The sequence below is a fragment of the Ailuropoda melanoleuca genome, chromosome 15 (assembly GCF_002007445.2).
Source record: "Ailuropoda melanoleuca isolate Jingjing chromosome 15, ASM200744v2, whole genome shotgun sequence".
Lineage (NCBI taxonomy): Eukaryota > Metazoa > Chordata > Mammalia > Carnivora > Ursidae > Ailuropoda > Ailuropoda melanoleuca.
The window spans coordinates 77,970,312-77,997,249 of NC_048232.1; the positions used below are offsets into that span (position 1 = coordinate 77,970,312).

Below are 26,938 nucleotides of genomic sequence, written 5' to 3' on the forward strand. Positions count from 1 at the left end.
CATCGCAGGGTTTTCTGTGAGGATTCAAAATGTTAAATGAATCCATTCATTCAGGTTAAAAAGAGTGCCTACCACATAGTTGGTGCTGAAACCAAAAAAGAAAGAAAAAAGAAAAAGGATTCCTAGTGTGTTTTTTTTTTCGCTTTTAATTAACCTGTATAATAACTCTCGAATGTGGATTTTACCTCGATTTCATAGATCAAGAAACAGAGGCTCGGAAAGCTGTTATGGAACGTCACCAGATTCTCACAGGTAAATGCTGGGGCCAGGATTCAGATCTGGGTCAAGTGGGGAGTCATCAGTAAATGGTTTCAAAACCTGGGAGTCATTGGGTCTAAGTCTATTGAGGTTTGAACTAGCACGAGCTATTCCGAATTTATTTAATGTCTGCAGAATTCCGAATTCCTAGCTCTCTTCAAGAGAATTGTGATCTTGGTGATAAGCCAGCCTTACTAGGCAACAATTCCTCAAGGTGTTTAAGACAAAAATGGGTCCCAGTTCCTTCTGTTGGGCTGCCTCAGTTTCCCTAAAGTGACAAGCATTAGGGAAGCTGGAAACAAAAAGGTTAAGAAATTCCAGAGACTCAAGTTTTCACAGCTGTGTTGGTCACAAGAGCTCAGAAGGTTCATGGCCAGCACCTCCCTCACCCAACAGGCCGCAACAGCAAACATTTATGAATGAGCACCTGCCTTGTCCCAGAAGCTACACTGGGGGACGCTGGGGGACGTGTGTACGGTTGCTGTAAACTTGCGGCTCCTCTCCTCTAAGCCCCTTCTTCTTCCTTGTCTAATTCAGACTCATTTGAGACTCACCTCAGAGTTCACCACTTCCCGGACGTGCTACCTTTCTTTTTTGTGCTCTCCCAAATACCTATAAATATTTTCAGGATCTCCATCCCTGACCTGGCCTCATTGTTTTCTAAGGCTCAGTCCAGAAACCTGTCTCCTTACCAGCTACAATTTCCATACATACAAACACTATTCCTTCTTAATAGATTTATTTGCCTTTAACAGATGCCATTTGAGCCCCTACTGTGTGCAAAACGTCATCCTATGTGCTAGTCACACAAAAGTGAATGGAGACGACGTCAATCTCACGGGAGAGACAGGTACAGGGAGTCCAATGTTACCGTGTGGCTTAGCAAGCTACCTACCCTCTCTGGCTTGGCTGATTTACCTGGAAAATGGCATTAACATGAGTAGCTATCACTGCCTCTCAGGTGATGATGAGGAGTACAGGAGACCACGCCTGTCAGGTGCGGAGCAACCCCGTCCCTGGCACTCAGCAGGTACGCCGAGCACACACTGGGCAGTTCTCTGTGATAAGCATCGTAAATACTGGCGGTCATCGAAGGGGGTGCTACTCTCTGACACCGATGCAGCTTCAAGTCTTAAGAGTCTTCTTTGGTCCAGTGAAAGCGAAGTCATAAGATATTTAATGGGAAATTGGCATCAATGCAATTAGCTCTGATGAGAAATCAATTTTGAAACATCACATATTCTAAACTCAGAAACCCAGTCAATGGTCCTCGATTCTGCACTTTGATCACATTGTCAAAGAACACCTTTTCAAAAGGCCACCCCCTCCTTGAGGCCTTCCTTGATCGCTCACCCAGCAGACTCTCCTTCCTTGAACTACCTTTACTGAGTCCTTTCTTGGACCACTGAAGCACCCTCTCTGCCCTGTGGGAGCTAACGATCTTGTCCCGGCCCCACCACCACCGTCCCCAAACTCCAAGACCTGAGGATCCATGTCTGAGTCATATTAATATCCCTCTATCAGGCCACCTGTCACACCATAACGCTGTGTAACAAGCCATCCTGGAAAGCAGTGTCTTGAGGCAACCATCACATATCTTCACTCAAGCATCTGCAGGTGAGTAGGGACTCAGCGGATCTAGGGTGGGCTTAGCGTCTACTGCAGGCTCGTGGGTCAGCTGGGCAGCTCTGCTCCAAGTGTCTCTCATCCTGTTCCTCCTCAGAAGAGCAGGCTACCAGGGCATGCTGCTCTCGTGGCAAAGGCAGAGAGTGGGAAAGAAAAGCAGAAACACACAAGGTCTTCCAAGGTCTAGGGTCAGAGCTAGCACGCCGTCACCTCTGTCTCATCCTTCAGCTCAGAGCAAGTCACACGGGTGAGTCCAAACTCAAAAGAAATATACCATAATCTTTGGGTAGGAATTCCAAGAATTCAGAAAGGTATGAAGAATCAAGACCATTAACACAACAGGCATATCACATCCACCACCCAGGAGGCTTCTGACAAGAAAAAATAATCCCTGGGCACTGAATGAATGAATGAATGAAAGAAAACGGAGCGGTTTTCAGAGCCTTGTCAAGACATCTGACAATTCACCAGCAGCCACTGTGAGTCCTACACCTGGTACGACAGCAACACTCATTAAATATTAGTTTGCTCCAGGTCCCTAGACTCCACTGTACTTTAGCTGGACAGGAAAATTTCAAAACCTTGTCAGTACACATTGTTATTTTTTTCATGGATCTCAGATTAGGAAATAAATCAATATATCCATTCACACATGGGAGCCCGCGTGCACACACACATTATGCCCCCTTACTAAAAGAAGAAAAACGTGACAGTGTTTTGCATACATGAGGTGAGGGAGGGGATACAAAAGGAGAAGGTTGAAGAGGTGACTTTGAATCAAACCTACGGTGGTTAATTTTCATTTAACTACCTACCTGAGACTAGAGGCTCGGCAGAAGCACACTAACGTCCGTGAACTTATGAAATGATGCATTATTGAAGCCACAGCAGGGGAAAGGGCTCAGTTTGGAAGACATAAAAGACTAAAGCCTGCACAACTGTCATTTTCCATTACAAGGTAACTGCTAAAAAAAAAAATAATACATTTTAATTAAGAAAGAAGACACCAGCTCCAAGAGGACAGATTAAAAAAAAAAAAAATTTAACCCATAGCTCTCCATTCCTCCTGCCCTAGGAAAGCCTGCAGCTCTTTCCAGAGCTCAAGCAAGGGAAAAAGTCTTGAATCCGTTTCCCCCTCCAGGTCCCAAGGAGACCTGCTAGAAGCCACCATTTGTTCCTTCATTTGGCAAATCTTTATCGAGAGCCTTCTGTGACATAAGGGGACAGAAATGCCTGCCGCCATCAGCTTACATTCAAGTAAATCACACAGTGTATTAACAATTGGTGATGCTACATATAGGAAAAAATAGAGAGGGGTACACAAGGCAGTGGGTGGAGTTAACACAGACTCACTAATTAAACAGGGCAAAAATCACCAATTGTGCCCCTTCCCCAAGTGACCTCTGGCTCTCTGTGCTTCAACTCTCAAAAGCTTTTTGAACCAATTGCCCGCTGAGGCTGCATGCAGCACCCATGACAGGTAAATCAGCATGCCATTTGCTCCATCAGATCAAACCTCAGGTCCTACCCAGGACACGACTGCCATCTACTACCCCTCATCAAAAGGCACTCCAGCTACGTGGGAAACAGCCCAGATTTAACCACTAACTCAAGGCAATAATGAAAAGCAGTCTGTGCTGACACAAGCAGCTGACTTAGTAAGGGCTGTGGGGTGTGGATCCCAACCCCTCTACCCCCTTCACTGTGTGTTGAGTAGGACTGAGTTGAAGGCACTACAGGTGCAGGGCCCCCCTGAACACAGCAAACTATAAGCTTGCCTCACTGGGTCCCCGAACTGGGCTCCTGGAAGCCAGTCCTGCGGGCAGGACTCTACAAGGCCAAGGCTACTAAACACAGAGAGTCTGCCTCTAAATGGGGGGGCGGGGGGAGGGTGATGGTGTTTGGGACCATGCCCCCACCCTTGACCTCTATCCACTCGACCTCCTGCCCAACCGTCCACCGTGTGGTGGCCTCCTTGCAGTGTGCTGAATCTTGTCTGCATGTGCTAACCTCCTGGGGAATTCTGGATCCCCCGTACCCAAGCTGCACCCCAAACCCATTAAATCCAAATTTCTGGAGGTGGGACCCAGTCATCAGTAGACGTTAGAGCTCCCCAGATGATTCCGACACAGAGCCAAGGCTGAGAAGCACTCTGGACCCCTCATTCTGCCCATCAGGATTGCCAAGCCCAACTGAAACCGCCCTTCCTGACCACCTGGTCTCCCTCCCTATTTCAGCTTGAGGGTTCAGCTGTGCCCTCTATCCCACACTGTCCCGCTGGGGGCCCCCAGGAAGAAATTATCAGAAGCCTCCAGGTGGCCTGCACACAGCAACTCTATTTTCCAAGCAAAACTGGGACACGGGACCTGGCAGGAACACCCCTGTCCTCTTCCGAGGCAGTGAGCCCAGACAAGTTAGAGGACGGTTTCAGAGTTCTAATCCTGGTTTGGACACACAAGCTCTCCGTGTGACCTTGGACAGGAAGATAAACCCCACTGCATCTCAGCGTGCTCCAGTGTAAATCAGGCATCATGATACCCACCTCACCAGGGCTGATGGAAAGACACAAGGGGAATCATTAATCAAGGGTCTGACAAACAGCAGGTGCTCAAAAAATGGCAGCGGCTTGTATTAATTTACTGCCAGGGAGCCAGCCCAAAAAGAGTTTAGATACCCAAACAGAGCGTGCGGGACGGTTTCAGGGTTTATGGGGACAACAAATGGGGCAGAATCTTTGAAATCAGAGCCACCCTAGAAAATCTGATTACCCGCAGTTTGTACAGTGAGCATTGTAACTGAGAGGCAAGAGATCAGGTGAAGCTACTGCCAGTGGGAGAGAAGTGCCCACCTGCACAGGTGGGTGGAGTTGGCATCCTGAGTCTCTGGCAAAGTCCATCACTGCACTGAAAACTACTCTTCTTCCCGCCAACAGGGGATGTGTCCCATCCCCCTCAAACCACAAACCAAAGGACAGTCAGAAGGAACCAGAAGGGTGAAGTGGCTCTAACAATGAATGTAAGTGACCATAAACAGAAAACAGAAACACCTGCACACTCCCCGTGGACAGGAAGGGAAGATGGAGGTCTGAAGGGACCAGGGTGGATGGAAAACTAGACTGGGAGAAATCCAGACCAAGTCTCCCGTGAGGCTGTGTGGTAGCTGTCTATTGCCGAGTAACAAATCACCAAGTTGGTGGCTTGATACAGCACACGTTTATTATTTCACGGTTTCTGCAGCTCAGGAGTCTGGCCGTGGCTGCACTAGGTCCTCTGCTTTGAGACACGCAAGGCTGCAATCACGGTGTCCGGGAGGTGTCCTCCTATGGAGGCTCTGGGGGAGAAGCCACCTACAGGCTTGCTCGAGCCCTTGTGCTGTAGGACGGACGGGCTAGCCTCCGTGCTGGCTGCAGGCTGGGGGTCACCCCCAGCTCCTGGCCACATGGGTTTCCCCAGCATTGCGACTTCCTCAAGCCAACAAGGAGAGCCCTGACAGCAAGTCAGCCGGCGAGCGTAGTCCCAGAAGCCACATCCCATCACCCCTGCTGTCTTCTATTGCTTAGAGCAAAACCCACGTCCCACTCACACCATGTGCAAGGGATTACACGAGAGCATAAACATCGGCAGGTGGGGGCAGAGAGAACTACTATTTTTTCCGCTGTGGTAAAAAATACACCTAACAAAATCGACCATTCCAACCATTTTTAAGTGTATAATTCAGTGAAATTAAATACATTCCCGTCACCACCATCCGTCTCTAGGGCTTCTTCATCTTCCTAAACTGAAACTCTGCAACCATGAAGAGCTAACTACCCATTCTCCCCTCTCCCCAGGCCCTAGCAAACACCAGGCTTGCTGTTCCTTTGAATTTAACTCCTCTGGGTACCTCATAGAAGTGGAATCAGAAAGACCCAAGAGCAACATGACATTGGCAGCACCACCTCGCCCTCCATGATGCCGTCACCCTGCTAGAATGTGCAAACAAAATGGCGTGTGCAGCACCCCACCTACAGGGGGCACCCCACCTACAGGTGCCCAGGATATTGACCACCCCCCCATCCCCATTCTTTGTGTGCTCCTGACTTTTGCTGATCATTCTGCATTTTAAAGAAGTTATCTTCTGTCTGAGCTTTCTGTTCTTAGATACTTGTTCTCTCCCGCTATTCAGAAAAGCTCACAGTGAAAGACAGTCTCTGCCAACACTGCCCTCGAGGCCAAGTGTGGGGGCCACACAGCAGAGCGCCTCCCCCACTGACCAGACCTAACAAAAGAACACGAGGAAAGGTCCTCAGAGACAGGAAACTCGGGATTAGAAAAGACTTGGGAGTCTCTTTTCCAGGTATCTCCCTCTATCTTTTGCTTTGCGAATTCTCTGCCCAAACCTTCGCAGGGTAGGGGCAGTTTTGCAGGAAGGAGGCCAGTCCTCTGAGGAGCTCCCTTCCCCCAGACCCCAGGAGGAAGCTGAAATGAAACCTCAGGCTGACTCGCTCACAACAAATGAATGAGACACAGCTTCTTCGCAAAGCAGCTGGACACCTCCATCAGAACACCTGCAGCCTTTAAGTCAAGCCTGTTCTTGTGGAAAACCTCCTAGCTCCACTTCTCTGCTTTTATTTTTTGCTTACCCCAAAGGCTGCGAGCAGGAAACTCTCGTGGAGGGTTCGTGAAAACAAAGTCCCCGGGATCTGTTATTACGGGAGGAATCAGGGGTTCCTTTCTGCTGCCCCAACGTAGCAGGAGAAGAAGAGAGAGGGAGGCAGGCCAGGTCCGCTCGGCCACCCAGTGAGCCCGGCCCTGTGGCAGGAGATGGGCCTGACGGGAATACACAAGGGCGGCAAAGAAGTCCTTATCTCCCTCCATCCCATCTCAGCCAGTGAAGGTGAAATCGGAGGGGGAATGCCAATGAAGCCTCGGATCCCCAGACAGCCAAAAATGTGGCGCTTTATTACGGAGTCTAAGTGACTGCAAACAGGCCATTATCAAATCTCTTCAGTGACAAAGCTCTGTGTTGAAGGGGACAAATAAAAACAAGTACATTAAGCACAATAAATCACAGGGACCTGTCGTTGAGACCCATTATCCCTGGGGATGAAGGGACTGTTCTCCTCCCTGCCTTCCAGCTATCGGATCCTGGTTTTCTCATCATTGTTTTAATATTGCAGCCATTATTCTCTGTGCCATGCTGTTTCTCTGTAGTTCTGGGTGGCAAGGGCATAATTTGTTTTATGATTTGCTTGGGAGGGTAGCTGCTTTATATTCATCTTTAAAAGATGCATTCAATAATCGTAGCAATGAGACCCGGCTTAAAAAACAAGACCCAGCCCTGCTATTCCTTCCAGCCACAGCTGGAGCAACCCAAAAGGTACCCAACAGTTACCAGGACAGCCAGGCCGCTCTCTTGGCGGGGGGGGGCACCTGCCCAGGAACAGCCTCAGTCAGGTTTAAAGAACCACCGAATCATGTGGAAGGTAGCCAGTCAGAGGCTGGAAGTCAGGGGACCCGGGTTTCACCGTTAAGTTGGTGTGACCTTGGACAGGTCCTTTAGGCCTCCCGGGCAGAAGTGTCCCCACCTACCGAATAAGCCAGTTGGTCCACACCCTCTGTGGAGCCCCAAAGAGTCTGCATCTCCATAAGATACCGAGGGAGCGTGAAGAACTTTAAGCTAGATGATAGTACTTCCATTTATTTCCTCCTCTCTATCAATAAGATGGTCACAAGAGTCATCCTAAGATCAAACCAGCCCACTGTGCAACTACCCAAGACACCTCCCACCCATTTCCTCTCCCACCCACGTAGAAGCCTTCCTCCGGGCCCCTTACTCCCTGAGAAGTTATTTTCTGGGACAGCTCATGGTAGATACTGTAAACAAGTGCTCTCCCAATCTTATTCAGCAGGAAGTGGATGGGAGGTCCAGAAGGAGCACACTGGCTGGGCCAGCTCCCCACAGCAGGACCCATTTACGCTCTTCCCCATCAGAAGGGAATGAGGCAACAAATGCTCTCCACTCTTCTGCAAGATGGCTGCCAACACCTGCACGCAGCATGGGGATGCCAACAGTCCTTTCTGGCATTGCCGTTTTCAATGACCACATCTAAATGTTACCATGAGAACACTTCTTGCAATGTAATGCTTCCGAGGTGGCACCAAGTGAGACAGCCATGTAACAAAACTTATCCCAGGACTTTGTTGCCCATCCAAGAAGCAGGACATAAAACCTACCTGATGGGGCCCAACTCCCAAAATGCTCTATAAAAGACTCAAATTCAGAAAAGGCAAAAAAAGTCATAAGCTCTCTCGTGTTAGAAACGGAGCTGGGTTTTACGGGTCATCAAAGCCCGCTGAGCAGCCTCTTGGGAGTGAGAGAGACGATTCTTTCTAACCAAGCGATGTCTCTGGCTTTGCAAAATTTGGTGTAACAACCCAATAAATACCAAGTGGAGTTAGATATACGGGAGCTTTTAGCCTCGAATGCAGGTGGCAAGTGTCAAAGGAAGTTGCTTTGCATGCGAACGGGACAGAGAGCAGGGAGACCACGAGTCCCAGGTGCCATGAACCACCATGAACCACAGGCCATAAGGAAGGAGAGCTCCATGCAAGCAGGGCCTCACATCTCATTCCACCTCACCCCAGTGCCCAGCACAGCGCCTGGCACACAGGAGATGATGCGTGCTCCCTGAATAAGGGAGGGAAGGAAGGGGACGCGGCAAAGCCACATCAATGACCTGCAGCCCCCGGAAACACTGATCCAGGTGATGGGAACAATGTCAAGACCTACTTAACAGAGAAGTGAGATCTCAGCCCAGCTTGAGCACCTCCAAGGAAACATCTGGATATACACGTATTCAGACAGCAACCTATACTCAGCTACACGTAAAAGGGAGTTAAAGACTCCAAAACCTTTCAACGTCCAGGCATGAGGGTTTTGAGTGTTGTTTTTGGTTTGTGTGTTTTGCAGCTTTTTTTTTTCTTACCACTGCAAGTTACTAAGACAAAGCAAAAAAGAAACACGCTCTGAAAACATTCTTAGCCTTTGCTCCAGTGAACCTCTTTTGAACATCAAAATACAACTCATGAAAACAAACCAACAGGGCTACCACATATGCCCGTGCACACCACGAAAGAGGCAAGAGTTGGGACGAATGTCTCGGGATGTACATCCAAATTGTACTGCAGGGTACCAGTGAGTGGCTGGCAGGTCAGGACGAGGCAGGCAACAGCAGTCTAGGGTGCGACAGGGGGCACAGCTCCACCTCGGGGCGGCCCTCCCCCTTGCAAGTCCGAGGCCAACTTGCTCCACGTTTCTGGAGAACACACAGCTCGGGTCAAACATTCACACTCCCCAGAGGGCTTTTAATTGAAAAATCACACCGAACATGTCATGTGCCAGATCCGAACGCTCACCGGGTACCAGCACCTGTGAATAAAACACATCTAACATCCAATAGGGCATTCTGCCATCATCACTCCGGGGATATAGTTTCTAGAGCGCTCTCTGACTCTGAGTGATTGTGTCTGATCCTTTCATAGAAGGTGGGAACATATCATGGACCTTGGGAGGAGGAAAAATAAAGTTCAGGGAGCTATGGGCTGAGTTGTGTCCTCCCAAAAAGAGACATTGAAGTCCTAAGCTCCAGGACCTCAGGATGTGACTCTATCTGGAAACAGGGTCTTTAGAGAAGATTCTAGTTCAAATGAGGTCATTAGGGTGAGCCCTAATTGAATATGACTGGTGTCCTCACAAAACAGGGGAAATTAGGACACCGAGCTGTGCACAGAGGGCAGACGATGTGTCGACACATGGGGAGAAGGCAGTCACGTGACCAGAGTGGTGACAGCCAAGGACCGCCAAGGATCCAGCAAACCCCAGCAGCTGGAAGAGGCAAGGAACAACTCTCCCCTAGAGTCATCAGAGAGAGCACGGCTCTGCAGACACCCTCAGGTGGCTTGACTCTGGACTTCAAGCCTCCAGAACCATGCAATGATACACTCCCGTGGTTTTGGGTCACCCAGTTGCTGGTCCTTGGTCACGGCAGCCACAGGAAGCCCATGCAGAGGCGGTAAGCCCCATACCCAGGGCTGAGCTGGCGAGAGCAGCAAGTAACAAGAACCCGTGCTCTGTCCAAACTTCCACCTCCTGGGTCCTAGTCTCTCGGCGGCTGTGACTGGCTTTCAGTAAAGGCAATCTCTAAACCTGGGACGGCAATCCCCAGTGGCATATGAAGGGGCGCTACAATGTGGATGGAGTTTTCAAACCTTCATCCTCCTCCCAGCGAACATACATGGGCCTCAACCACCACGTCCAGCAGCAGAGGGCTTTCCGAAGCATTACGTAGGGAAGTTTCTGGATTGTAGGTAAGCAACATTCAGGCATGGCCTTTTGGGGGTTTTGTGATGAGGAAACAATTTGATAAGCAGCTGCCTACTCCTCCCATCTTTTAGCTACGACGTTCCACTACAAACATCGGCAGACCAGACAACGGACACCCGAGCCACGTTAAAACAATAATTAATGAAGGAGTGAGCACAGTGACAATCGCTCAGCAAGGAGAATCAGGGGCAGGCTTGTCATCTAGGGAGTTTAAGGATGAGCCCTGCATGTAAATGGAAAGTAATTCCTGACACAACAGCGACCCTTTAGGGCCTTGGGTCAAGTTCACTCATAAAGGCCCCTCCCTTGCAGACTTCGTTCGCTAAGACACAAAAAATACAGAACGAGGAGATTCTCTCTTACACACACCAGGCCGCACACCAGCAAAGCTCCAAGTCACATAATCCACCCACTCCAAGGGGAAGGGCTCCGGCCACCAGCTGTTGGGCGAATGGGAGAATCTGCCCGGGGCAGCCTCCTACCCCACTCTCTAAGAAGTCCTAAAACTTGTTTCACAGCCAAAGTCCACCCTCAGGGAATCTCTGGGAAGTTGTCATGGGAACCAGAGCACCCCAGGCGTATGAGGCTAAGGAGGCGAAAGGTCGAGATCCCAGAAGCCAACGCCAAGCGTTGCTGGCAAATCCACAACCACTTCTCATCTGCACACAGCCTTCCCTCGACTCCTATTAAAGGGAAAAGGACACCCAAATAACAAACTGAGTCAGACTCACCACCCTGTAATGGTTGGTCTGCATTTGCGTCGCTGCACCTGTTCCTAATCTGTGTTTTAAACAAGGTGTACACGTTAACAGAATTTTTCAAAACAACTGTTCACAAAGCTGAAACTGATGGTGCTATGGGCTGAATTGTGTCATTCTCCCCACCCCACCAACCGACCACATTCACAGGTGGGAGTCTTAACCTCCGACACCCCAAAGCATGGCTCTAATTGGGAACAGGGCCTTTATTATTTTTTTAATAATAATTTTTATTATGTTAGTCACCATACAATACATCCCTAGTTTTTGATGTAAAATTCCATGATTCATTACTTGCATATAACACCCGGTGCACCATGCAATACGTGCCCTCCTTAATACCCAGCCTATCCTATTCCCCCACCCCCCCTCCCCTCTGAAGCCCTCAGTTTGTTTCCCAGAGTCCATAGTCTCTCATGNGGACAAGACAGACATAGAAGGACCATGTGAAGACACAGAAAACAATGGCCATCAACAAGCCAAGGAGAGAAGCCTCCAAAGAAACAACTCAGCTGAGACCCTGATCTTGGACTTTTAGTCTCTAGACCTGCGGGGCAATAAATGTGTTCCATAAGCCCGCCCACCCCAGCCCCCGTTGGTGGTCCTCTGTTTCGGCAGCCCAAGCAAAGTGACGCACATGAAATTCCACATTTTTAAATTGCTTTTCTTTAATCACAGAACTAATGGTCTTTAAAAAAAAAATCACAAAACACTACATCAGGGATTTTTTTTTTTTTGGCCATTTCCTTAAAAGCCTTGAAATTACCAAGCAGGGAACAGAAGGTACCACTAATGTCACTGTGTCACTGGGCAGATGGGTACCATAACAGTGCAAGTGTCGGCCGGTAGGGAGTATAAGGGAAGCATACCCAGGAGAATAAAAAGGTTTTAGAGAAGACACTTGTGGTCGGCTTGACAGCACTTCAAGATCTTTGGGCTAATCTTCCCACTGAGTGTTCGGGGGTTTCTGCTTGCCCAGCTTCTCTTGGGAACCACTGCCTGCCCACTCTCTGAGCACTTCAAATAGGACTGACTGCATCTCCCCCAACCCGCCCCGAGGCTGTGGTCTCAACCCTTCCAAGCCGATCCTGACCGAGACTTCCACCACGGCTACTGGGGAAAAGATGCTCTCCCTCAGCTGCAATGAGGCGGTGGGTGGGACGTATGGCTGAGGACCGTCCTGCCGTCCCACGGTGACACTGCTTGGGAATGAAGCCAACACACAAGACAGCAGAGCCAAGAGACAGAGCAACGACTTCTTGAGGAGTGGGTCTAGCACCGTCTGACGCTTCCCTCTATTTTTCAGTTACTTGAGCAGATCAAGTCCTCCCCCCCCCCCTTAACATCAGTGTGAACGAGGTTTCTACCATTTACGTCTCAAACAGTCCTCACCGAGCCACGGAAGCACTCAGTGTACATGATCACATGTCTCACTTCATATACAGAAGTTTTATCAAAATTTGAAGTAGGTTTACATTGGACTAAAATCCACGTAATTTCAAGGGTGCGTAATCAGGAGTGCAATGTATGAGCTCTAGGAGACACTGATGTCCCTGAAATTCTAAGGGGGAAAAAAAAAATATTTAGGTGCATAAAGGTCCGTGGCAGAAACCAACTGAGAGACAGACCGTCTACTCCGCACTTCAGGATCTCAGGGGGAAGAACAGTACAATGGCCAGCTTGTTAGGAATTCTGAAATTTGAAAAACTTGCACCACCTTGCCTACTTTTAGGCTGACATCCGAAGTTTTCATCATAAACTCATTTCTAAGGACAGAATTCCCAACATATTATAAACAGTAACACTTTAAAATAAAACTTTCGCATCTCATTTTTAAACAGAACCTAACTATCTGAGACCCATCATTCATTTTAAAAATTCAAGAGCAAGTTCTGTTTTCTGAGCTCTGAAAAATTTTAACATTCCTTAGCACGAGAAAGGGGCCGAGAAGTCCTGTTTCTAACCCCAAGTGTAAACAGGGGAGAGAGTGTGCAGAGGGGTGCCTTGTGGCCGTGCCTGCATTAGCAGAAGGTTCCCACCCGCCCATTTCAAACAGTTCCTCTCGCTGGGGCCCTCTGAAGGGTTTGCTACTCAAGAGCAGGGTACCAGAGGGAGATCAGTGTTGAGTAAGAGATGTGCCTTTATAAACAGGGCGGCGGGGGTGCAGAGGGGAGGGATGACTGGGAAAATGGAAGGATAAGCCATGGACCTAGGAGGGATGGCCTCAGTCCAATCAATTGCAGGGGAGGATCCATAGGTGAGGCTGAAAATCTGAAAACTGATACCCTTAAAACCATCCACACCTGCACCCCCCATGGTGAGGCTTCATTCAGTATCCCCAGGGGTCTGTAGGTCCCAGTGTCAAGATACCTGGGCTAGCAGACTGCGGGACAGAGGTTCAGAGGAAATGTTCTACAGACAGAACTGGGGTCCCGTCTCTGGCTTTACACTTGGGCAAAAACCCCATCTCTGCACCTCAGTTTCCCCATGGGTAAAATGAACTGCACAGCTCAGAGGGTTGCAGGAAGGATCAAAAGGCATCAGGCATGGAAAGCATATCTACTCAGCACACAAGACACACTCAAGGAATGGTTGCTACAGTTGGCATCCCCATTATTACTGTTACTGTTATCTTAAATATGCTGAAGCACAACTTGCTAAGGAAAAATCCTCTCCTATCCCATTGACTGGCTCTCATCTCCTTTCCCAGGCAGAGCGCAAATTCCCCACGAGAGAAAGGAGCAAGGTGGACAGAAAGTTCCCGGAAAAATGGCCTCAGGTGATGAGTGGGTTAGGGTTTGCCGTTACGTTCAGGGTCTCTGCAAGCTTTCTGAGATCTCTGGACAGGGCTGGAAAGACAAAGCCTGTGGCCCCCTCCTCTGCCCCGCAAGAGCCATCTGTCTCCTTACTTTACCAGGCACAAGCACCGTAAGTCAGGGGCGAAGAGCACATAGTGAGGGAGAGGCGAGAACGAGTGGGGAAGCTCTAAATAATAACACAATTACAACAGCTAATACTTACTGAGTGCTTTCTGTGTGTGGCTCTGTCCTAAGCACTACACACACATTAACAGATTTAATGAGCTCAAAAATGCTGTTTCAATAGGAGTTATGGATAAATCCAAGCAGAAGAAAAAGGGAAATGTCAATAAGTTAGAGCCAGAGAAAGCATCCCTTGGTGTGTATTAAGTCAGACTACCACTGGAAAAGCAGCAGGGCTTTGTGAACCATGAAACCAACACTGTGCCAAGTGCAAGTTTATAAAGTGTTGCCGGTGCTTGGATCACACACACCCCCTGATAAGCCTGGGGTTCATCTATCACTCTTCCGTGATTCGCTAAGCAAACCCATTCATGCAGCACCAATGTCTGGCTTACAAGGGCAGTGTAATAAAAACCCAAACGGACCTCACAAATACTAGAGGCAATCCTAAGCACCCACCAGAAACACACTGGTTATCTGAAGAAGGGTCTTCAGGCACTGGGGCTGAGCTTCCTTCCTACAAACTTAGCCATGCTCCCCAGCGACTCCCCATCACCGATAATCTCTCCGTCAACCACATCTCTCTCTGCAACTGGTTCTCCAAAGGACATCTGATGGGTGTGAAGCCCAGTTAAACAGAAACCATGGTCAAAGACTCTATCAGCACCTAGTGACCAACAGCACAGCCAGGAAGAATCAAACACTTGCAGGAAAGAGCCAACCTTCTCCATCAGGGTTTACAATGCCTAAGGGGAGAGGAAGGAGGAGGCTGAAGGTCAGAGAAAAGGGGGAGAGCAGAGACATGCAAAATTAAGGCAGCAGAGAGAAGAGGGTGAGGTGAGGGTGACACAGAGACATCCAACAAGAATAAGACAAGGGAAGCAGCGGGGAGGCAAAGGTGCTTCACGTTCTGCCCCGCCAAACTTCAACATTCAGCTTCGAGGGTCTGGGGAAAGTCATGTCTCGGTCTGGAGAGGTGGCAAGGGCCCCTTCCCCACCTCCTCCAGCATGTTCGCCGTGCTGGTCCCGGGAAGGGGGCATGAGCTCTTCCGACTCAGGAATACCTTGAAAGGTAATCCACACACAGGCACCCCATGCACCCCCGCAGCGCACTGGAATCCTCCAGGTTCAGCAAGAAAGGGTTTGTATTATGCCCGGACAGCAGATGAAATCCAAACTAGCAACCAGAGCCACCATGCAGAGAGCAGACAGCCTGGTCCAGGCATGCAGCGAAACACAGAAGATTTCCCTGTCCGCAGTCGCACCCTTCTACTGAAGGGCTCACGCGCTCTGGCAAGGTAGCCAGCCTGGAGCCCTGGGAATATGGCATATGCCAAGTGCAGAAGCAGAGACCGGCACAGGGCACAGGTGCAGTTTAGAGCCCCATATTGGGAAAACCCTGCAGGAAGGGCTGCCTGAACTGGGCTGTGCAGGAAAAACAGGGGTGGTCCTAGGCAGATAGACGGAAAGAGCTTATCACACAAAAGGAGAGGTATGTGCACAGCTTGGCAGGTGTGGGGGGAAAATAACTAGTAAGAAGAAAACAAAACAAAACAAAACATTCATAACAAGCTTTATGTGTCCTGATAAGAAAGTTGGAAGTTTTCCAGGGGCCAAGTGTGAGCCCATGAGCGTAAATACACAGAACATTCTTTTTTATTTATTTATTTATTTATTTATTTATTTGTTTGGTTGGTTGTTTGTTTGTTTGTTTATTTGACAGAGAGAGAGAGAGAGACAGCCAGCGAGAGAGGGAACACAAGCAGGGGGAGTGGGAGAGGAAGAAGCAGGCTCCCAGCGAGGAGCCTGATGCAGGGCTCGATCCCAGAACACCAGGATCACGCCCTGAGCCGAAGGCAGACACTTAACAACTGAGCCACCCAGGTGCCCCAATACACAGAACATTCTAGAAAAGCCGTTGTTCTTTAAAGATTAAAAATAAAGGCTCTCTTATCGATAACGGATCAGGCTAGCCTGCTTGAAAAACTCTGTTATCCAGAATGGCTTCCTCGGCAATTCGGAAAGGTGGGTACTGCCGTTTCCCGGAAAGGCCGTCCTCAGGCAGACAAACATCACCGGTCCCAGGAAGCACAGCACAGCTTTACTTCTAAGGTAGATCAGAAGGCCCGATGTCAGAGCTCCAGCCATTTTGCTCTCTGCCCACTGAACCTGCTTTAGGAACCACCCATGAGGAAAAGAATTGTCTCTATCCATCCCTCATTGGGTGTCATCCAAGGCTAGGAAAAAGGTTGTTCTATAACCCTGGGTTCATTGGAACAAACCCCCAATAAAAGACTCTGGAGAGTGCATTTTCACCCAAGCCCCATCCCCATGCCCAGCCATGCCAAGGGAAAAAGTGCTATTTCAAGAATTGCTGCTACTTTCAAGAGTAAACTTTACTCCAATGAGGCTGCTTTCCAGTGGGCAACGAAGATCATCTCAGACTTCTGTACCAATGATGGGGACCCGAGAAAAGTTCAGAAGCTCCTTTCGGCTTCCATCCCCACCATGCCCGTTCTAGCCAGTGGTCTTCACACCTTTGTGCAGGAACTAAGGAAAAGCCTGTTCAATGGCCTCCCAGCTTCCATCTCTCCCCACTCCAGTCTGCCTCCAATACTGTTCTTAGGCTCATCTTCCTAAAAGAGCAGGAGGAAAGGCAGAGGGATAGAGAGAAGAAGACTTCCTGCTGAGCAGGGGACCCAATGCAGGACTCGATCCCAGGACCCCGGGATCATGACCTCAGCCAAAGGCAGACGCTTAACCAACTGAGCCTCCCAGGTGCCCCTAAAACAGAGCTTTTAATACATCATCCTCCTGATCAGAAGTCGCCCTGCCTTCCGAGAGCCCACAGCCCCCAACCTAGCTTGCCAAGTTCATCTCCAACTCCTTGCTAACAGAAACCGAAGCTGGCCTATCCTGTAACCCAGAAATAACGTATTTGTCAACCTAACCTGGCCCCTTGACCTCCCTGTAATTCTTCTGTTCAGATTTTAACCATCCTACATCCAAAGACCCAACTCAAATCCTACCTCCACCGAGTTTAAGCAGCTAAAGTAAACTCCCACCTGACTTCCCATCCAGCTTCAATAATCCACAACCATTCACTGCACTGCAGTATGGCTTCTACTCCTGCTCCGAACCGTTTGTCTGAATCTTCTATTGCTGCTTAACTTATCACAGAGTCTTTAAATCTCTCCAATGATGATTCTTGAGGGCAGGGACAGCAGGTTTTCCATTTAATTTAATAAATGATTACTTTAGGATTTCTAAGTGCTAGGAGTGTAGCAAGACATACCCATAGGTACACGGAGGGGCAAACCTAGCCACACTGCTTAAGGAGCTGAACCACAAGTGAGGGAATAAGAAAAGTATCTGATTGGGGTGCCTGGGTGGCTCAGTCGGTGAAGCATCTGCCTTAGGCTCAGGTCATGATCCCGGGGTCCTGGGATCAAGCCCCACATCAGGCTCCCTGCTCAGCGGGGAGCCTGCTTCTCCCTCTCCCTCTGCCTGCTGCTCCCCCTGCTTGTGCTCTCTTTGTCTCAAATAAATAAATAAAATCCTCAAAGAAAAAAAAAGTATCTGGACACTGACAATGTCAAGCAGAAGAGGACAAGCACAGTCTTCGGGGTTTGGGGGCGATGCCTCCTCCCACGCTGTTCTTCCATTTCCTACTCACTAAGACCGAGATCGAATATTCTGTTCTTTGACTCCCTCAAGCGTAATGCTACCCAACACACTGTGCCCACTCACTGCCCTTCACTCGTGCCTTTATTAGCTTCTATCTCCCTCACCGAGACAAGGTTACTGGTGATGGCAGGTGATCTCACCTCTGGTTCCCAATGCCAAGCGGAGACCTGCACATCGCCAGAGTTCAGTGAATGCTGGCCAAGGAGGGCTGGCTGAGTGGCTGTTGAATGAGTGAAGGAAATGCCATCTAGGATATACGGATGCCCGGGGCCTGTAGGCAGGAGAGATGTTGACCGCACAGAGAAAGGACAGACGATGGCCGAGTCTGATCCAACAAATGGAGAAGCACTAACAGGCCCATGTGGAAAACAAGCGGCATTTTTAGGCAACAGCCAACAGGCCAGGACTAGAGAAGAGTTGCAGAGTCTTAGGGCAGACGGCGAGTGGAGACAAGCGGGGAGGCTGAGCTGAGCCCTGGCCCCATGCTTCATGGCTGTGCGACGCGGGCAAGCCTCAGCTTCCACACCCGGCAAGTGGGAGAGTAAGTGTCCACAACCTAGCATGCTGTAAGGCTGAAACGACACGAAATGATCCAATGGAGGAGGGCCTGGCACGAAGGAGGTACTGGGGGGACACGCTTCTGGGTGCAGAACAGGCTGACGTAGAGCAACCAAGGGAAGGGAAGGGGCTGAGGACAGACACCTAGAAGTCACAGGTGAGAGAACGCAGAGCCACAGGCTGCGTGGGGGAGGTCGGGAAGCCCAGGTTCTGGGCCTGCCTCCTCTCCAGATCATTCTCTTTAGCTCCCTGGCCTTAACAGCCACAGCTGTGGCAGGAAGGCGTTGGGGGGCGGGGGGCGAAGGTTTCCTCCAGCCCTGGTGGTGTCTCCACACGGCAGCTCTGCCCCTGAGGCCAAGCACTTCTGACACGGAAAATCCCGTGGGGATGATTCATGAAAACAGAGAAAGGAGAGCCGATACCAAGATGGCAGGGGCGAGGTCTCCCCAAGGAGACACAGGGCTCTGGCCTTCCCTAGCTTTCCCAAGCCCCCCCTCCTCCTGAGAGGGAGCCACGCCCCCCCAGCTCCAGCCGGGTCACTCCACGATCACCCTCCCCAGCACCGGAAAGACCATCCGCAACAATCCACACTTTTCCAGGCCTTTTCCAGGCCCCCTGGTATGTCCGTCTCAGGCTCTAGGGCCCGCCCATCCGTCTGGTGCCAGAAAAGTCAAAATCCCCACAAAGTGAGAGCAAAGGAAACTCGCCACGCATGCCGGGACTGTACTCCCCTTGCCTCGTGACAAAGCCACCAGCGTTTGAATCACAGCAATGACCCCGAAGAGAATTCAGTTTGCTGACCTGAAACGTCCTTCACATTTTTTAAAATAACATCTTCCTGGAGAGGCCTCGAGTCTGGCTGCTCGTCCTCTGGTGTTCCCGCGCCCTCCCTCTCCCGGCACCTCCCCCACGCCCCCCTCCCCCCAGCAGCGCAGGGACACATGCCTTATTTTGCGCAGACCTACTAAGCACGGGGCACCGTGCCCTGCTGTTCACTCTGCCTGCACCTCCCGTGGCTCCGTTAAAAACCAGGAAATGCCATTCCCAGATGAGCGCTGACATCAGTCAAGGAGGCTGGCATGTTAGGGATCTACACAACTATTCTGGAAACGACAGGGGAGAGGGGGGTGCTTCCCAGGAGCCACAGAAACGTGAACCTTACTCAATAATAAACAGGTGACCGATGTACCCAAGGTGATCCCTAACCACGCGATCACACTGGAAAGCCCATGATTCCCTGCTTGGATTGACATGAAAAAAAGAAGAAACAACAACAAAAAAAAACCAAAAAAAAACANCAAAAAAAAAAAACAGGGGGCACCTGGGTGGCACAGCGGTTAAGCGTCGGCTCAGGGCGTGATCCCAGCGTTATGGGATCGAGCCCCACATCAGGCTCCTCTGCTATGAGCCTGCTTCTTCCTCTCCCACTCCCCCTGCTTGTGTTCCCTCTCTCACTGGCTGTCTCTATCTCTGTCAAATAAATAAAATAAAATCTTNAAAAAAACCAAAAAAAAACAGGAAGAAAGAAATTCCCACATGTCTATGTTCCACTGTAAATCCTCCTAAATTCTGCTGCTTCTTCCGTGGAAAGATCAGCAAGCCCTTTCTCCCCAACTGGCCTTGGTACTTCAAAAAAGGCCTATGTGNGGAAGAAAGAAATCCCCACATGTCTATGTTCCACTGTAAATCCTCCTAAATTCTACGGCTTCTTCCGTGGAAAGATCAGCAAGCCCTTTCTCCCCAACTGGCCTTGGTACTTCAAAAAAGGCCTATGTGAAGAGCAAACCTCTCCCAGGAGTCAGGGCTCCATCTCCATCTTCATTTGCTGCCCGTCCAAAGCGCAGCGCCATAATGTGACGAGAGAGGCTAAAATTACCGGTGATATGGCACTTTCCATTCCAGCCCCAGCCTGTGATTATGTGATTATCTACAACTCCAGGTTGCCCCAAATTACCTCTGGAGCCTCAAACGCCTTACATTTGATTTCATTCCTAGAACAAATTCTTTTCTGGAAACTTTCCTAAGAGATAAAGGAACAAAAACCCAAAAAGCCCTAGATATCTCGGTGGCGGCGAAGGAAGAGCCAGCAGGCAAGCATGATTCTGAACGTCTCCTACGCTTATCGCCTCTCCCGTATACCGAGGCAGAAGCCCATTAATTCCATGTCACCGCAATTATGAAAACTCAGAATCCTAGAAACGCTTACCTAATTTATTTTTTTTAATTTTTTAAAGATTTTATATATTTATTTGAGAGAGAGAGAGAAGGAGGGGTGGGAAGGGGCAGAGGAAGAAGGAGATGCAGACTCCCGGCAGAGCAGGGTGCCTGAGAGGTGGGGCTCGATCCCAGGACCCTGAGATCAGGATCTGAGCCAAAGGCAGAGGCTTAACTGGCTGAGCCACCCAGGCGCCCCATTACCTAATTTACTCTTTAAACCACTTCTGTTCTTGATACATTCTTAGAGGTAGAACTTCAGTGGGGACGGTTAAGGAACTCAAGGAGGTGAGTAGTTACGACTGCTATCCCCAGGAAGAACAGCAGTTAAACAAGTAAATCTGCCCCCAAGTAACTGGGTAAGTGAGGGAACACTAGGAACTGGTTAGTGGTTATGAAAGTTGACATAATTACCGGACTTCTTTCAGAAATACAGTTCCATATTAGGGTCCCTGGCAGGTGAACGTGGGGAGTTACTTGTTAAAACATTGGAAAAGTTTGTATTAAAAAATCCTGGGTTTCATGTAACAGAGAAGACTCCCAAAAGCATCCATCATGATTGTCTTAATCAAATAACCTGAAATACAATAAAGGAACTAGCTATTAAAAAGAGCCTTTTATGAATCCATTTCGTAAAATAAAAATCTTTTGTACCCCAATTACTTATCTTAAAATGTTTGCCTTTAAAATCAGATTTTATAAGCCAAATTCTGCTAAAATAGGGCACTCATATACTTAGCATCAATACTGAAATAATAAAAAAACCCTTATATTTACATTGCACTCACTCTGAATCTCCTCTTTCCAATAAGCACTGCCCTCTATAGCCAGGAGATCAATGCCTGAGCAGTGAGGACCCTTCTTTCTAGAACACAAATGTGGAGGCATAAAATTAAATTAGTTTTCATTTTTCCCAACTTGTGCATCTACACAACTGCTTTTCTGCATCCATTTTTCTTCCAAACATCTCTCCCTCATACTCACCCAAGAGCTTGCCTACAAGGTAAACCGCACTCCACACCCCCCATCCCCATCCCCCCCACCACCACCTCGCCTCACCACCTCACCCTTGCCTCACCACCTCACCCTTCTGCGGCAAATGAAAGGGCTCCTTTTTCCATGGTAAAGTCTAGGCTTTGCAAAATCCCCAAGGGTCAACTGGAAACAATCAAAAGTTTCAGCATTGCTTTTTGTCACAACGTACTAAATTCTCAAGTAGTTCTCAAAGAACAGGTAACATCAAAACCAACTTGTTTTCCTATTATTTAAGAAGTTAGCAGGGAAGTCTAGATGCTTCCGTGTGAATGGCCTAATAGATCACAGATAGAGATCAGAGAATCTAGAAGCAACATGGCAAAGACTTCGTGATTCTTTTCTTCACCATTGTCACCCGTGGCATTCTATATTTCAAGGTAGGGTACACCCTTGAACTGGGCAGGCCTCTTCCCATTTCAGAGCCAGAAATCTTAAATAGTCGGAGCTTTGCCACTAACTTAGACAAACCCATTCCCTCTCTGGGCCCTAAATTCCTAGTTGCAAGGTACAGAACTCATGCATAGAGACAATGCCTGAAGCCCAGAGAGGTCAAGCAGTATTCTAATGTCACACAGCAAGTTAACAACAGATGATGCAAGACCAGACCCAGATCTCCTAATTTTACTTAAATCACCCTGCCACCCACTCAACACAGGTAAAGATGACACAGGCAAGACACACACAGAGGCTTCTTTTCCCTCCATTCTCTGGCTCCTACTTTTGAAAAAAATTAAATATATTTTGCCCTGGGGCTCACTGCTGCAACTGTGGTCTTCCTTTCTCCCTAACAACCTCCAGCAGTTACACTGTTGCTTTTCTTCTTCAGTATACAGTTTCCCCATCTCACAACACGTACACACATACACACACACGGACACACACACACACACACACACACACACACACACATTCATCCTCATTAAACTCTTCCTTTTCCAACAGCAAAGAAAGTTCAGGCCAGAACTGAACTGACTCAAATACGAGAACCTTATTCTAGTGCTAAACGCGGCCATAACTCTACCCAGAAGCCGATCTGACAAAATGGAATTTGTTCTCAGAGAGAAGGACTTTTCCCCCATATCATTTGTCAAGGAACATTGTCATTTCTCCCACTGCTGCATAATCACATAATGAAAGCCCCAGATGGAATGCACGTACACAAGAGGGCGGACTTACGGTGGATAAGGGACCCTTTCTTTATTTGCATTGCTCACAGTTTTTTTTTTTTTTAAAGAACAGGCAAAGTGCGAAATGTAAAAGGATAGAGGAAAAAAAAGAAAACTCCTTTCCCTGTTTTTATTAACAATGTGGGATAATCAACTAGTACTCTTGGATCATATCCAGAAACCATTCTTGTCACCATTTGAATGCACGGAGCATGAAGCTAGTCCCCAGCATGGAGCCCTCTTAAATTATCTCCCTTCTGACACCACGCTTCCCTTCTCCCAGAACACCTTCCAGCCACATGAACTAATGCCTGTTCTCCATATACAGTACATGTTTTAAGGTTTCCATGCTGTTCTTTCGACCTGGGACTCCCTTCCTTTCTACTCCTCTGGCCGACTCGAACTTGTCCTTGCCACAAACCTATACAACAGCACTTAGCTCGTGATGACGGCTCGTTCCCTGGACCTCTGCTTCCCTGAACGAAGTGTGAAACCTCTGTAGCCTCCACGAGGAGCATGGCATCTGCCACATAATAGATGTTCCACGTGGTCAGGGAGGAAGGGAGTGCCCGAGGACCTCTCCATGTCAAATGCTCCCTACTCTCTGAGAACTCTGGCTCAAAAATGCCTTCCTATTATTCACAGACCCTAAGGAAGACCAGTATTCTGCCTCAACTTCTTACTCCCCCTCTGCCACCTGGTGTCCCTAAAATTCACAAGACTTCATTCATGCCTTAGGACCACAGTATATATCTTTTCCAGGACCAGTCTTCACTAGGTGATGCTCAATGGCAAATTCAGTAGTGTTTTCCTGCTCCAATCTCTTACCCCTTGGCTACACTGTGCCTATGAGAATCAATCTATAAAGCTTTAATAGCAGAAATAAAGCTTTATGCTGACCATTTTCCTTAGACCACAACAATAGCTCCCTTCAAACTACCTAAATACACACTACCCATATGGGTAAAAGATCACAAATGTGGTCTACCGGCCCCCAGAGTTCAGGAAAATGTAATAACTCATGTAGGTTCACAGGTTCCAAACACTGTGTCTAATTCCACATGCTGAGCTGGGGCTTTTAGAAAACAGTGAGTCCTAAATCTTGGTGGCATTTGCCTTTTTTGGTGCCAGTATTCTGAACCGGATAATCTCTTCTTGGACTCTGCCTCTCACCTTTTCTGCCTGCCCACCTCTGGAGTCAGCTTTGACAAGACCTAGCCACGGGAGTAAGGTAAGCCTGGGTGATGGGACTTTGTTCTTTAGCAAAATAAAATTATCTTCCAATTCTGCTGGAAGAAACCTAGACGCTAATGATTTAATACTGTTAAAAGTGCAGAGAGCATCTGAGACAAAAGTGCACACCGGACTGCCAAAGGTTATATGTGTAATAATACGAGGTATATATTTTTAAGGGATGGCGGTGAGAAATCTCAAGTGTGACAGAGTGGATTCTAGACTCCATTTAGAATGGATGATTTTATGTGATTTTTATGAAGACTGCAGGTGATGTGCAGTCCAAAACCAAAAAAAAAGCAGTTCTGATTACAAACCCTCAGGGAACACAAAGTTAGCATGGTCTAATCCCCAAAGGATGGAGTTTGCAGGAAGTTCCGTCTCCCCGAAATGTATAGCCCTCATACGCTCAGAACTCTGCAGTTAATAAGTCCTGACTTGTCCAAATAACACTTCAGATGTGATCAGGCCCATCATTCAAGCATTTGGAATCCACTCATTCACGCAAGCACACATCAGGTACCGAAAAGTCAAGTTCAGAGCCCTAATGATAAACCACAGCCTTTTGTAACATGGGTCCTTGTATTTTCTTCCTTGGTGGTGGAATAGAAGACTGGTCCCCCTAGTGTCCTGCCACTGTAGGTGGCTGGAGGATGGAAACACTCCTGCATTCTGCATCCACATTAAAGCACAGCTCAGGAACCCAAAACCCCAGGGAAAGCTTCACATCCTCTCAACGAGATGGAAGCTCTCCGGGACCTAGAAGTAGACAGGAAAACCTGACATTTCATTTCCAAGGCCCTTATAGTTCTGGTTTAAAAGCCACTGTAATCTGCACTACCTCACAGCAAAAAGTTAACCCACTAGCCAGCACGCTTCACTACGTGAAGGAAAAGGACCCACACTTGTCAGTGGACAACTGCCCACTCCAGAATGATCCAACATTTGCTTTGAAAACCTCTCTGTCCTACTGGGCTGATTTATTTCTTGTCCTTGCCACCACTTAAAAACCCACTAATGTCTAAATCTTGATGACTTCTGCCTCTGTTCCAATTAGTTTTCTTTCTGGTAGGGAATTAACAGGGCCAGCCTCGATAAATGTGTGTTCTCCTCAAACAATTTTCACTGAAGTAAAACACTCTTGAAATATAAAGGTACACTAAGATGTGTGAAACCTTAAAGCCAGGTGGGGTTTTTTTGGTGGTGTTTTGGTTTTGTTTTTTTTTTAATCCCCAGTGAGGACTCATGCCCGTGAGTAATTCATTCATGTCACCCATTTGTGAGAGATGCTAAAAGAAAACACCACTTATTCCTTTCCTAATTTAGAACCTTCCCTTGTCTTAAGTCTACCAAAGCTGACTCCTGGGGAGGAAAGAGAGATAAGGAGAAAAATGAGCCTGAAGTGACTGCATCCACGGAGTGAATAAACACTTTGGGTTTCCACCTGTGTCAAAGAGGGACCAACCTGCATTTAGGGGAGGTGACCGCCCCACCTGCCGCCCCACCTCATCCCCCCAAGAAGGAAGCAGGAGCCTAAATGCTCTCTTGGAGAACTTACATAAGACCCTGCAAAACTTCCTGTGACATTCACGGAAAATGTAAGCTGCTATTTTGCTCCCTCAGGAGATCATTTTAATGGACTGAGTGACAAAATTCACGGATTCGGAATTCAACAGAAACCTGCTCAACCGAGGTACATCAGCTCAGGGACGAGAAAAATCCATCCCCATTAAACAGGGTCACCCGGGGGATGGATTCAATGTAGGAGAGACAATCTGTTCCCTCCTAAGTGACCCATTTAAAATCAGATTGTTCCAGGGAACTCTCAAAGGTTTAATAAATTTCAAAGTGGCAAGGACAGCCTTGTAGGACTGAGGTTCCTTAAAAAGGAAAATGTTAAAGAAGGTAATAAAGCAATCAACAAAATAACGTAAGGATGCACGAACTTTGGAGTCAGCCACTGCACCCTTCAGCAAGAGACATTCACAGGAATGCCTGGATCGCTATACACTGATCTCTCATCATAAGCAGCTTTGTCTAACAGGACGGCCACGCTGCTTCGGTTTCCTCTCTACAGACAGCGCTGCCACCCAACCACTCTGTCCTGTAGAGGAACTTGAAAGCTCTGGCTGCTCACCCTAAATCGCCTGGACTCTACCACAAGGAGCAAAGAAAAGTTCTTCACCGGATCACACCAGGAAAGGCAGGTGAGGATCAACCCAAGAGGGACAGCGAAAAACACAGCAGGTTCCCCAAAACACAGGTGCCCACAGCTTCCAGACTGCGGGTACTTGCGGGGGGTGGGGTTGAGACTCGGGCACACCACCTCCCGGTGTTGACGGGAAACTCCTTTCTTGCCCCCGGTTAGCAGTCTCTGTGCATAGGAGTGGGGCAGGGCAGTCCCTGACAAGGGTCCTGTTGACATCAGAGACTTGTGGACTTCCACCTCCAGACTGTCCAGGGCTCCTGACCCAGGAGCTGAAGGTGTGCCCTCACAGGGGGTACCAGCTACAGGTTCGGAGAACTTGTCCGGCGCCGCTCACCAGGGTGCCCCCGCGGAGGCTCTCAAGCACCCCCCCCCCCGGCTCTTACCTTGGCCGTGACTGCCGCCAAACACAGGCAGACCGCGGAAGAGCTGGGTGGCGCGGCGGCGGCGCCGCCTACAAGGCGCAGGGGGTCCGGGTTGCGGTCCCAGCAGGCGCTGCCCTAGTTCAAGCGGCGGTGCCAAACGCAGACTTCGGGGCGGCCCCCGGCTCCAAACGCTACGGGGAGGGTCCGGGCCGCCCAAGCTGAGCACTATCCCTTCTTCTTCTCCCTCCGGCGCCGCTGTCTGGAGCTGCTCCCTGCCCCAAGGACCCTCTCAAGCCGCGGTCGCCCCGCATGGGCAGGGGCCTGCGTCCGCCACGGGCTGGGTCCGGGAAGGGGGCGCTGGGGAGAGACGCGCGGCGGCCGCCGGGGCCGGCTCCACCTCCCGCGCTCCCTGCCGCTTCGCCCCTTCAGGGCAGGGCCTGCCCGCTCCCGGCCCCGGGAGGCGAGCGCGGCCGCGCCCCCAGCTTCG

The 26,938-nt window shown here is 49.1% G+C and overlaps 1 protein-coding gene across 2 annotated transcripts in view; it reads right to left on the reverse strand.

Annotated features, from left to right (window-relative positions):
* LARGE1 (LARGE xylosyl- and glucuronyltransferase 1) overlaps positions 1–26,932 on the reverse strand; it is a 521,400-nt gene extending 494,468 nt beyond the window's left edge. For both annotated transcript variants that reach the window (XM_034643724.1, XM_034643725.1), the window contains exon 1: positions 26,473–26,932. The gene's annotated coding sequence lies outside the window, so the exon portion shown is untranslated. The remainder of the gene's footprint in view (positions 1–26,472) is intronic.
* Positions 26,933–26,938: the final 6 nt, after the last annotated feature.